At 32.3% G+C, this 11,656-nt stretch overlaps 1 long non-coding RNA gene across 2 annotated transcripts; it reads left to right on the forward strand.

The window, feature by feature from the left end:
- The first annotated feature begins 5,504 nt into the window (after positions 1–5,504).
- LOC134249658 (uncharacterized) lies at positions 5,505–8,762 on the forward strand. 2 transcript variants are annotated; one of them, XR_009988341.1, is made up of 4 exons: positions 5,505–5,523; positions 5,984–6,115; positions 7,460–7,670; positions 8,602–8,758. It is a non-coding gene; the product is annotated as an uncharacterized LOC134249658 (long non-coding RNA). The 2 variants fall into 2 exon arrangements; XR_009988340.1 differs by lacking the exon at positions 5,505–5,523 and having other exon boundaries at positions 5,556–6,115; positions 8,602–8,762.
- Positions 8,763–11,656: the final 2,894 nt, after the last annotated feature.

Genomic DNA, 11,656 nt, shown 5'->3' on the forward strand with positions numbered 1-11,656 from the left:
TTGTAAAATGAGGAAATGAATTCAACAAGTTGCTGTCCTTTAAAAAAGGACTGCAATACGTGGACCATATGCGTGTTTTTTCTAACTGAAATTCAATTAGGTGTAGGGAATATTCATGTAAGGTTTGTTCACTTATTCTAAAATTATCTGCCACTTAAAACTGATTGTAGTCTCAAAGCACAAATGTGATATTTTATCTCCGATAAACAATCTTTAGTTTTGTCAGTTTTAATTTGTTTAAAAAATCGGGTTATTTTGACACGTGCAACACATATTGGCTGGGACTTGACACCTGTTCTGGATTTATACGGAAGAAATTTATCATGGGAAAAATGGAGATCTGATGGTTCACGCGTAGCACACCTCTGTACAACGCAGTTTGTTTTGTATTTTGCTGGAGCCCCCACCCCCATCCCACAACACACATTAAAAGCCCTTGCTACAGACCTTTATCAAGCAATAATTAGATTGCTGAAATATTAAATTATTTTGTGAGTCTTGATGCACAAAACTAATGCCGGTGAAAACTTGCTATACATTAAAAGCTTTATAAACTACATGTATCTCTGTTCGTTGAGTGATGTTTCTCATTCATGTTGTTAAGTTACATGTATCTATATACTGTAACTTCTTAAAATGTTTGTACCATGGAATCAATGTTTAGTATAAAAGTATACGTAAAAGAGAGGAAATCGGATCTGCCAATGAATATGTAAATGCGATGTGCAGATTTGAAAGCGCGATTTGCCAACGAATGGCATATTTTAATTCGAATAGGGCGAATTATTATACGGGCAAGTTACCTAAGGTGTGAACTCTCTAGCATTCGCGCGCATGCGTAGCCTGTCGTTTACCCAGGGCATCCGCTTTAACTTCGCTTATATATTTACTGCGTGGACCGCAGGGTCCACGCAAAAAGATATGTATTGGAAAGAAAGTGATGACCCAATTGAAATTCGGTATGAAAAATAATCCAGTAATCTTGTATTCAAAATGTACAAACAGTGCATATTCAGATAAAATCAACACTTGTGAAATAAAACAAAGGGCTAATTGCAGGTATACTGCAGGTTACTGTGTAGTTTGAAGTCTCTTTCAGCTTTGATTTCATGTACATGTATTTAAAATCTTTATATGAGATTGTACAAACTTAGCACTGCACATCAACACCAATACAGAGTAAGAGCGGAAATCTTAAAAAATTATACATTTTATCGTTATTCAGTAAAACAAAAAATAAAATTTAAACAATTTTAAATATCAAGCAGATTCAATATTGGCCCAATATGCAGATTTCTCTTTTTCGCTACGAATATTATGAAACAAAAGTATAAAAGTTGTATGCTTCTAAACATTCTACATCAGTTGTGCCCACCTCCTATAATGTACCCCAAGCCATCTCAAAAGAGTACTGAAAATGCTTCCAAAAGGCTTAAAGCCTGATTGTATTTCAGTATCTTTGATTTGATTTTCTATAGAATTTTCAAGAGTTCTAGAGTACTTTATTGATTATGGAAAGCTGTAAAAGAGTGATCAGATTGAAATCATTGAATGATGTCCGATTTCACACCTTTGAGCCTGAAGGAATATTCTCACACCTTTTTTCAGAACTTCAGTGTAAACGATGATATACACATATATTCAACAATTCATCTCCACACCGACTGATCATTACATAAGCCATTTCCTGTTTATTATCAATTTGTGTATATACTTTGTTTTGGAGTAACTTCTCTATAAAATAAATATTAAAACATTTTCCAAGAAAAATAACCAACATTTTAAAATGTTGATTAATGTACATACAAAAATATGTTTTTTTTTTTTTTGTTTTTTTTTTATTATTCTGCAAAACAATGTAGAAATTCTGATAAAGTAAAAAGACTTCAATTTTCATAGCGAACATATGCCATGTTAATAAAAGTCACCTAATCATAATCATGGTGTGTTCTCTTGAATGACCATATGAACTTTTTTATTTCTCTATAGATCTTCAATCTGATTTCGGTTTTGAGTTAAGCATAAAAAGTACAATTTAAAAATTGTGGTCCGTGGGGTCACTTTTTGACCCCTTAAAGGACTTTTAGAGACTTCAAATTTTGTATTTTCAAGTATTTTAAAAAATAATCGTGCAAGAATTATCTCCCTTTGTCAACCTTTTTAGAGTCTAATATGCTCTCTATGTTTTAATTTTGGTGTGGATATGTTTAGTACTTCCGGTTTTATAAGTATCTTAAAACTGCCTATGGAGATTTCTATGTTAAATTTGAAATCAGACGATGTCCATTTTTTTCAAAGGGAAGCAATCAAGTCTTATAATATTTCACATGAAAAACTACTTTAGCATTGCCCTTTGGTGCTTAGGTTATGAAAATAAATTTAAAAAAAAAAAAAAAGGAATTTTAGGGGTCAGTACAGAAATTAGTATTTTGTTTATTACTTTTTTATTTGTCAATAGATCATCAAACTAATTTCGGTTTTGATTAAAGCATAAAAATTACAATTTAGAAATTGTGGTCCGTTGTGTCACTTTTTGAACCTTAAAGGACTTTTGAAGACTTGAAATTTTGTATTTTCAAGTATTTTCAAAAATAATCGTGCAAGAGTTATCTCCCTTTGTCAACCTTTTTAGAGTCTAATATGCTCTCTATGTTTTAATTTTGGTGTGGATATGTTGAGTACTTCCGGTTTTATAAGTATCTTAAAATTGCCTATGGAGATTTCTATGTTAAATTTGAAATCAGACGATGTCCATTTTTTTCAAAGGGAAGCAATCAAGTCTTATAATATTTCACATGAAAAACTACTTTAGCATTGCCCTTTGGTGCTTAGGTTATGAAAATAAAATTTCTTCAAAAAAGGAATTTTATGGGTCAGTACAGAAAGTAGTATTTTGTTTATTACTTTTTCATTTGTCCATAGATCATCAAACTGATTTCGGTTTTGATTTAAGCATAAAAATCACAACTTAAAAATTGTGGTCCGTGGGGTCACTTTTTGACCCCTTAAAGGACTTTTGAAGACTTGAAATTTTGTATTTTCAAGTATTTTCAAAAATAATCGTGCAAGAGTTATCTCCCTTTGTCAACCTTTTTAGAGTCTAATATGCTCTCTATGTTTCAATTTTTGTATGCATATGAGGTGTACCTTAAAATTGCTTATGGAGATTTCTATGTTAAATTTGAAATCATGATTGTTCCATTATCTCAAAAGGTAGGCAAGCAATTCTTGTGAAATTTCATATGAATATTGACTCTAGCATTTTATCCAAATGCTAAGGTCATCAAAAAAATAAAATCACTAAAACAGAAAGGATTTTAGGGGTCAGTACAGAAAACGGCTTTTTCTCTGTAACATTTTTAATACTCAACCAATCTTCAAACTAATTTTGGCATTACATCAAGTATAAAGAGTACACTTTAACAATTATGGGCCGTGGGGTCACTTTTTGGCCCCTTATAGGAGATTTAGTGGACTGAAAAACAGTTCAATTTCGAATCTGTTTAATAACCACAAAAGAGTTATGTCTCTTTGAGTAGACACTGATGTACAAAGAGAAGTGTTAAAAGAACTTTTGCCATATTGTATTTAAGATTTTTTTTATTGTAAAATATGAATTTTTTTTTTTTAATATTATTGATTTTAAGGGGTCGAAAAGCCCTCCGTTTTTGTTGAACGACAAAAATAAGGTCTAGTTATTATTATTTTTCTTCTTCCTGGGAAAATTTTGTCCACGGGTGATCTTGTAAACGACACATCCGACTTAGGTGAAACCTTTTTAGGGTCAGTAGGCATGTTATGTAGAGTTGCCAAACGAAGGTCATTTTGCGCGCACGTGCTTGCAAGAGCGCGCACGTGCAACACGTGAAATGACCAATATTATGGATATTGCCGTAACTTTTCTATTTTTTGATGAAATTTATTGAAACTCATAATGTAAGGATACATTAGTAGTATAGACAAGATAGCATGGTCAAAATAGCAAGATCTCACGCGCATGCACGTGCGCTTCGCTCTGATTGGCTGAAACTAAAGTCTTAATCTTTCTTGTTTCTTCTTTCTTGTTTCTTGTCATAATCCTTTGAAATTTTGAACATAGTCCTACATTATGAAGATCTACAGCGTGATATATAAGAATTTTCATGAAAGCATGCGCATGCCCACGTGCTGCAATCTGATTGGCTGAAAATTTAAATGGCTATATCTCCTTTCTTTTTTGACGAAATTCTTTGAAATTTGAAACATAGTCATGCATCAGGATATCCTACAATATGATATAGAAAAATTCACGAAATCACGCGCATGCACGTGTGCTGCAATCTGATTGGCTGAAACTTGAAATGGCTATAACTCCCTTGTTTTTCAACCAAACAAGATGGGATTTAGAACATAGATAGATTTAAGGGACTCCTACAAGAAGGTATGGTCATCATGCACGTATAATTAACAATATACGCACTTTTGCGTGCATTTGGAACCAGTATAATTAACAATATACTTGAATGAGTGATTTTGTTTACTTTTAAACTGAGAGTTTGCTTTAATATACAGTGTATTAAAATATGGGGAACATCTACAAGTTCCTTACAATTAGCAAGATGATATGGTCATAACGTCTTCAAAAATTCACATGCGTTTGGGTGCAATGCTCAAATTTTTTATAATTGGTATCCTTCTGGGAAAATGTTTGAAAAGTCAAATGGAAATCATCAAACCTGAATATATTTTGTTATTATGACGCTTCAGGGAATTGGCACCGAAGTGATTTTGGGCACTTTGTCCAGCATTTTCTAAAATTCCCGTTACAGATTAGCACTAGCATTAAGGTCTTCCGTGTGCTGATGCGAACACACCTTCTTGTTATTCTTAGGTTTCTTTTCCACTAGGAAAGAGATTTTTCACACATTTTTTTTTTTTACACGTTAATATTTTGTAAAGACACGCGAAAATTAGGGACATCGGAAACGGCTACCATTGATTTTATGAAACTTTCAGGACTGATGGAACATCAATCAAACCTGATATATAATTTTTTATTTTTATGACGTCACTTCCGGTTTTAAAATATCAAAGTTGTATGCGATTTAGGCGACGTCACTTTGTTCAAATTTCTGAAAAATTGCATATTCACTATTGAAACGTAACATTTTTAAAGTGCTTTTAGATGATTATAAATCTTAATTTTCTGACCACACCTTCGTCACTTCCGGTCAAACTGGAAGTGCAGCACGTCGGCGCTCGCTATTGTTTACACAAGACCTATCATGTAGATTAAATGTATCGATTTATATAATTTATTTTTTTACACGTAAATGTATAATTTGATTAAGAAGCAATTATGTAGAAGTACATGCTCCACTGTGGTTTATTTTCAATACACAAAAATTCACAAATGAGTTCGGGATCGGTATTCAATCGGGGTCAAGGTCGAAGTGAAAGTAGACTTAGCAGAAAGTTATCAAAACTGTTCAGGGCAGTGTTAAGCAGTATATAGGTAATGGGCATTTGTATTTTACACAGGAGGTAAGAGGTATACCTTAGTACAATATTTGTAAATAACAATTTAATGTTTTTGGAACATGTCGATGATCGGCACGTCACATATGCATACTTGACATACATCATTTCAGATCAGTTGTGCGGTCAAGCTGGGTACAGTTGTCTGGGAGTTAAACGATGTGTGTGAACATGCACATTAACTGATTTTTCTCATATTTTTTAGCAATTGCATTACATGTATTTGTTGAATGTTCAATTATTGTCAGTAAAACATGATTTTTACCTATTCTGCTGAATTAACTTAATTACCAATGTAAACAGTGTGATTTCAGGTGGGATAAGCAAAATAATCATTTTTTAAATTAATTAAGTTCAAGTAATGGGCATAAAAGGAATATGGTAAAATTGTACGTGTTGAATGTCTGTGTGTCTGTCTGTCTGCAAATGTGATATTGTACCATTTATTGTATTGATTTTTTTTAAGGTTCATGGTGATTGGTACAGGAAAAACATGAGGTCCATGCAGATGGTGTTTAAAACTATTGGCCAGCAAATGCACACCCATTTGAATACATCTTGAAAAAGAACCAGCAAAATGTGACAGTCGGCAAAATATGTAAGTTTAAGTTTTCTAAAAAAAAAAAAATTCATTAAAGTGGGGGGATGGGGTGGGGGTGAGGAAATTTACATGTTAAATAGGTGATCAGAATGTGAAAGTATTTAGCTATAACTAATCTGTACATGCACTGCTATATATATTTTGCAGCTCATATAGATTTTCTTTTCTTATTTAAGATTTTCAAATGATTAGATCTACATCTTTGTTTTGTAAATTATGCATTATTAAGATTACACGGATATAAGAATTGAAATTTCATGAATATTCGACAGTCAAAATTATGCGATTTGTCAGGAAATTCAAAATTTTGTCTCATTTTCCTACAAATTACAAAATGGTTACCATGGAAACAAAACAACTTTAGTGAACTATTTATTTAATCTGCAACACCACATATTTTTATTTTTTAAATTAAATAATAGTATATAAGCACTGATTTTGTCTTAAATGAAAAGTACGGGAAAAGTAATGATACACATGTATTGAGCTATCCATTATTATGATGTCATTGTGACGTCATAGATGAGTAAATTTGCATTGGTATAAAAATTGCTTTGAAACAAATGATTCTATATAGGATTATAAAGGCTTATAACTTTTTCATTCATAGTCCAAATTTCATGAATGATACATCAATGGACAGGAAATAATCAGTACTTTTTTATTTTACTACTTTCGGGGTATTTGTGAACTTCATTTTTTTGTCATTTCTGGAGAAACTATGAATTAGAGGGTGAAAAGTGGTCATATTTTGTGCGGAAATACATTAATTTTATAAAATAAGTGAAATTGACCCAATTAAGTGCTTGATTATGATTTGACTATATGTATTTAAAGATATGAAGGTGATTAAGAATGGTATAAATGTGTTAATAGGCTAAAATTTGACTCAAAACTTGGGTGCAGTTTTGGCTAGATTGGAGCATTTTTTAAGGATATTACACTTAGAACTGTAAATGCTGTAAAATCTTAATTAATTGTTGAATTTTCATGAAACTTGGCATGATGTCTCTACTTATGCTCTAGATTGACAAACAGTGTGAAATATTGTAAAATCAAAAAAATGCTTTTTCATATTGGGTACATCCCACTAATTATTTTTAGAATCGGTAGGAGAAGAAAGTAGTGCAGAAAAAATTACAAGTTCCTTAAATTGCAGACTTGCATAAAAAAAATTGGGCAGGTGTACTGAACTGAGCCTCACACTTGTTGATAAGGAGTATCTTTCCTGCCAAAAAAGCTTTGAAAATGTAATTTATCAAGAAGATCAGCCGAATTATTTTGTGTATTATAACGCCAGTGAGAATTCTGAAATTCCCCTACTTTCACTTTCATTTTTAGAGGTTCCCGCAGACAGACGCATTTTGCCGGAAAACGAATCTGACATGCCACCTCGAGATTTTAACCAAGGAAAGACAAGTTGATGTGCTTTGATTTGAGGGGTCACTCACTACCGAACGAAAATTAGGGACATCGCTATGAGAAGAAACGTTAACATTGTCGCCTATGGGAAAACAATTAGTGGACTGTACCCATATTAGGAAGCCTATAAGTAAGTGAAAGATGTCATAAATCTTGAATTTATTTCAAAGTTGTTGTTTTCTATTATTTTCAATTGTTCAAATTTATGAAAAAAACAATTCTTATATTGTTGATACACATTTTTAAACAAATTGATTCATAAATAAAGTGTCTAGACCCCCCCCCCCCCCCCCCCCCCCCCGGAACAGTCAACATGTATCACCCATTGTTTACACATGTATCATGTAGATTAAATGTATCGATTTATATAATTTATTTATTCAGAATCGTAAATGTATAATTTGATTAAGAAGCAATTATGTAGAAGTACATGCTCCACTGTGGTTTATTTTCAATACACAAAAATTCACAAATGAGTTCGGGATCGGTATTCAATCGGGGTCAAGGTCGAAGTGAAAGTAGACTTAGCAGAAAGTTATCAAAACTGTTCAGGGCAGTGTTAAGCAGTATATAGGTGATGGGCATTTGTATTTTACACAGGAGGTAAGAGGTATACCTTAGTACAATATTTGTAAATAACAATTTAATGTTTTTGGAACATGTCGATGATCGGCACGTCACATATGCATACTTGACATACATCATTTCAGATCAGTTGCGCGGTCAAGCTGGGTATACAGTTGTCTGGGAGTTAAACGATGTGTGTGAACATGCACATTAACTGATTTTTCTCATATTTTTAGCAATTGCATTACATGTTTTGTTGAATGTTCAATTATTGTCAGTAAAACATGATTTTTACCAATTCTGCTGAATTAACTTAATTACTAATGTAAACAGTGTGATTTCAGGTGGGAGCAAATTAATCATTTTTTAAATTAATTAATTTCAAGTAATGGGCATAAAAGGAATATGGTAAAATTGTACGTGTTGAATGTCTGTGTGTCTGTGTGTCTGCAAATGTGATATTGTACCATTTATTGTGTTGATTTTTTTTTTAGGTTCATGGTCATTGGTACAGGAAAAACATGAGGTCCATGCAGATGGTGTTTAAAACTATTGGCCAGCAAATGCACACCCATTTGAATACATCTTGAAAAAGAACCAGCAAAATGTGACAGTCGGCAAAATATGTAAGTTCAAGTTTTCTAAAAAAAAAAAATTTCATTGACGTGGGGGGATGGGGTGGGGGTGAGGAAATTTACATATTAAATAGGTGATCAGAATGTGAAAGTATTTAGCTATAACTAATCTGTATATGCACTGCTATATATACATTTTGCAGCTCATATAGATTTTCTTTTCTTATTTAAGATTTTCAAATGATTAGATCTACATCTTTGTTTTGTAAATTATGCATTATTAAGATTACACGGATATAAGAATTGAAATTTCATGAATATTTGACAGTCAAAATTATGCGATTTGTCAGGAAATTCAAAATTTTGTCTCATTTTCCTACAAATTACAAAATGGTTACCATGGAAACAAAACAACTTTAGTGAACTATTTATTTAATCTGCAACACCACATATTTTTATTTTTTAAAGTAAATAATAGTATATAAGCACTGATTTTGTCTTAAATGAAAAGTACGGGAAAAGTAATAATACACATGTATTGAGCTATCCATTATTATGATGTCATTGTGACGTCATAGATGAGTAAATTTGCATTGGTATAAAAATTGCTTTGAAACAAATGATTTTATATAGGATTATAAAGGCTTATAACTTTTTCATTCATAGTCCAAATTTCATGAATGATACATCAATGGACAGGAAATAATCAGTACTTTTTTATTTTACTACTTTCGGGGTATTTGTGAACTTCATTTTTTTGTCATTTCTGGAGAAACTATGAATTAGAGGGTGAAAAGTGGTCATATTTTGTGCGGAAATACATTAATTTTTTAAAATAAGTGAAATTGACCCAATTAAGTGCTTGATTATGATTTGACTATATGTATTTAAAGATATGAAGGTGATTAAGAATGGTATAAATGTGTTAATAGGCTAAAATTTGACTCAAAACTTGGGTGCAGTTTTGGCTAGATTGGAGCATTTTTTAAGGATATTACACATAGAACTGTAAATGCTGTAAAATCTTAATTAATTGTTGAATTTTCATGAAACTTGGCATGATGTCTCTACTTATGCTCTAGATTGACAAACAGTGTGAAATATTGTAAAATCTAAAAAATGCTTTTTCATATTGGGTACATCCCACTAATTATTTTTAGAATCGGTAGGAGAAGAAAGTAGTGCAGAAAAAATTACAAGTTCCTTAAATTGCAGACTTGCATAAAAAAAATTGGGCAGGTGTACTGAACTGAGCCTCACACTTGTTGATAAGGAGTATCTTTCCTACCAAAAAAGCTAAAGAAGATGGACTGTTTTTCCCTGTACATTAAAGAGATCAAAACAATTTCCATTCTCCTGTAGGATAAAATATTCTATAAATCATTTTGATAGAGAACTTTTAATCCTATTAGTGTCAATTATAGAACTTCTTGTCCCATTTCATACATTATGGGATAAAAAATCCCATGTAGGGTTAAAAATGGGAGTTTTGATTCTATAGGAGAAAAAATCCCACAGAACTCATTTTTCTCCCACAGAATAATGGTGGGATATTGGTTAGGAGAGAAAATCCCACCATAATCCCATGGGATTCCTTGATTGCAGGTGTAATATCTTTTAAACTAGAAGATATTCAGGTGTGAAGGTTAGTCCATGTTGTTCGATCAAAAAAATCCCACCAGATGACATAAATGGTTTCCATGTATCTTTGGAAGAGTGGTTGGCTAAAGTCCGGACAAATGTCGTGTCCGGAGTTAAATGTCGCACTGTTTATGACGGATTCTTACATTATGCTACTATCAAACTTGAATGCAAGGACTTGCATGCACGTGTGCGCGCGCAATGCGTTAAATGACCGATTTACTTGATATAGTCGTAATTTTTTTTATGAAACGTTTCAAAATTAAAAGAATAGAAACACATTAAAAGTGTAGTCACGATGATATAGCTTTCATGCATTGCACCTTCGCGCGCGTGCAATGATCAAATGACTTGTATACTTGATATGGCCGTTACTTTTATATTTCTTTATGAAATGCTTTGATGACCTTGACCTTTGACCTTGACCTTTGACCCCTTGACCCAAAGGTCACAATCCAGCTCAAGTTCGTAGATGTATTTACAAACTCACTTTAACAAATGCTTAGAATAAAAAAGTCAACCCCCCCCCCTTCTCCTTAAAAAAAAATCAATAACAACGTAGAAAATTTCTCTGAAACTCGATCAACACCTGGGATCGACATAAAATTTCACTTAAGGTGCAGAAAAGACTTCATAGAAAGTTTCCTGAAAGTTTTACGGTAAGTCTCTAAGTATATAGAAATTATGAATTTTTACGGCAAAAATTACAAATTCTGTCGTGTTTGAAATTTAAGTGCAGACGAACAAAGATATGATATAAACCTTTTAAAGCCTATTTCTCCAGATGTCGTTAATAGCATTCAATTCTACTGATATGAATTAATATTTTAATACCAAGCATTCTTCTTTTATTTCACCATTGAAATTTATCTGAATTTTTTTTAGAATTACACAATCCCAAGAAATAGCGAGTTTCGGTATATTAAAAAGCAATACACGTTTCTTTCCAGTAAAACCTCACGTGTTTGAATTCATGAAAAAATATTGATAAGGGGGTGTTAAACAATACCTGTCACATTAGCTGACACCAAAAAACCAGGGTACGTACACGACATTTTCTGATTTATTTGCATATGCAAACAGGGCTACCCTCAAATCCACGTGTTTTCCATGTCTTTATAAACATCACAAAAACACCCCAGGAAGTAGCCTCCTATGCCCTGGAGAAATAGTTCCTGTCAAAAAACTTTATTTATTTATAGAGTAGATAAAATTTCCTAGGCACAGGTACCAGAGTTGTCAAACTGGCCTGGAAGGAAATTAAAAAAAACTCTCAAAAGAAAGGAAAATCGGCTTAATGTATGGACCTACAATTGATAAATTCATTTTGATT

The sequence above is a fragment of the Saccostrea cucullata genome, unplaced genomic scaffold (genome assembly GCF_032062105.1).
Source record: "Saccostrea cucullata isolate Sc308-1 unplaced genomic scaffold, CSIRO_AGI_Scuc_v1 ctg16741, whole genome shotgun sequence".
NCBI lineage: Eukaryota > Metazoa > Mollusca > Bivalvia > Ostreida > Ostreidae > Saccostrea > Saccostrea cuccullata.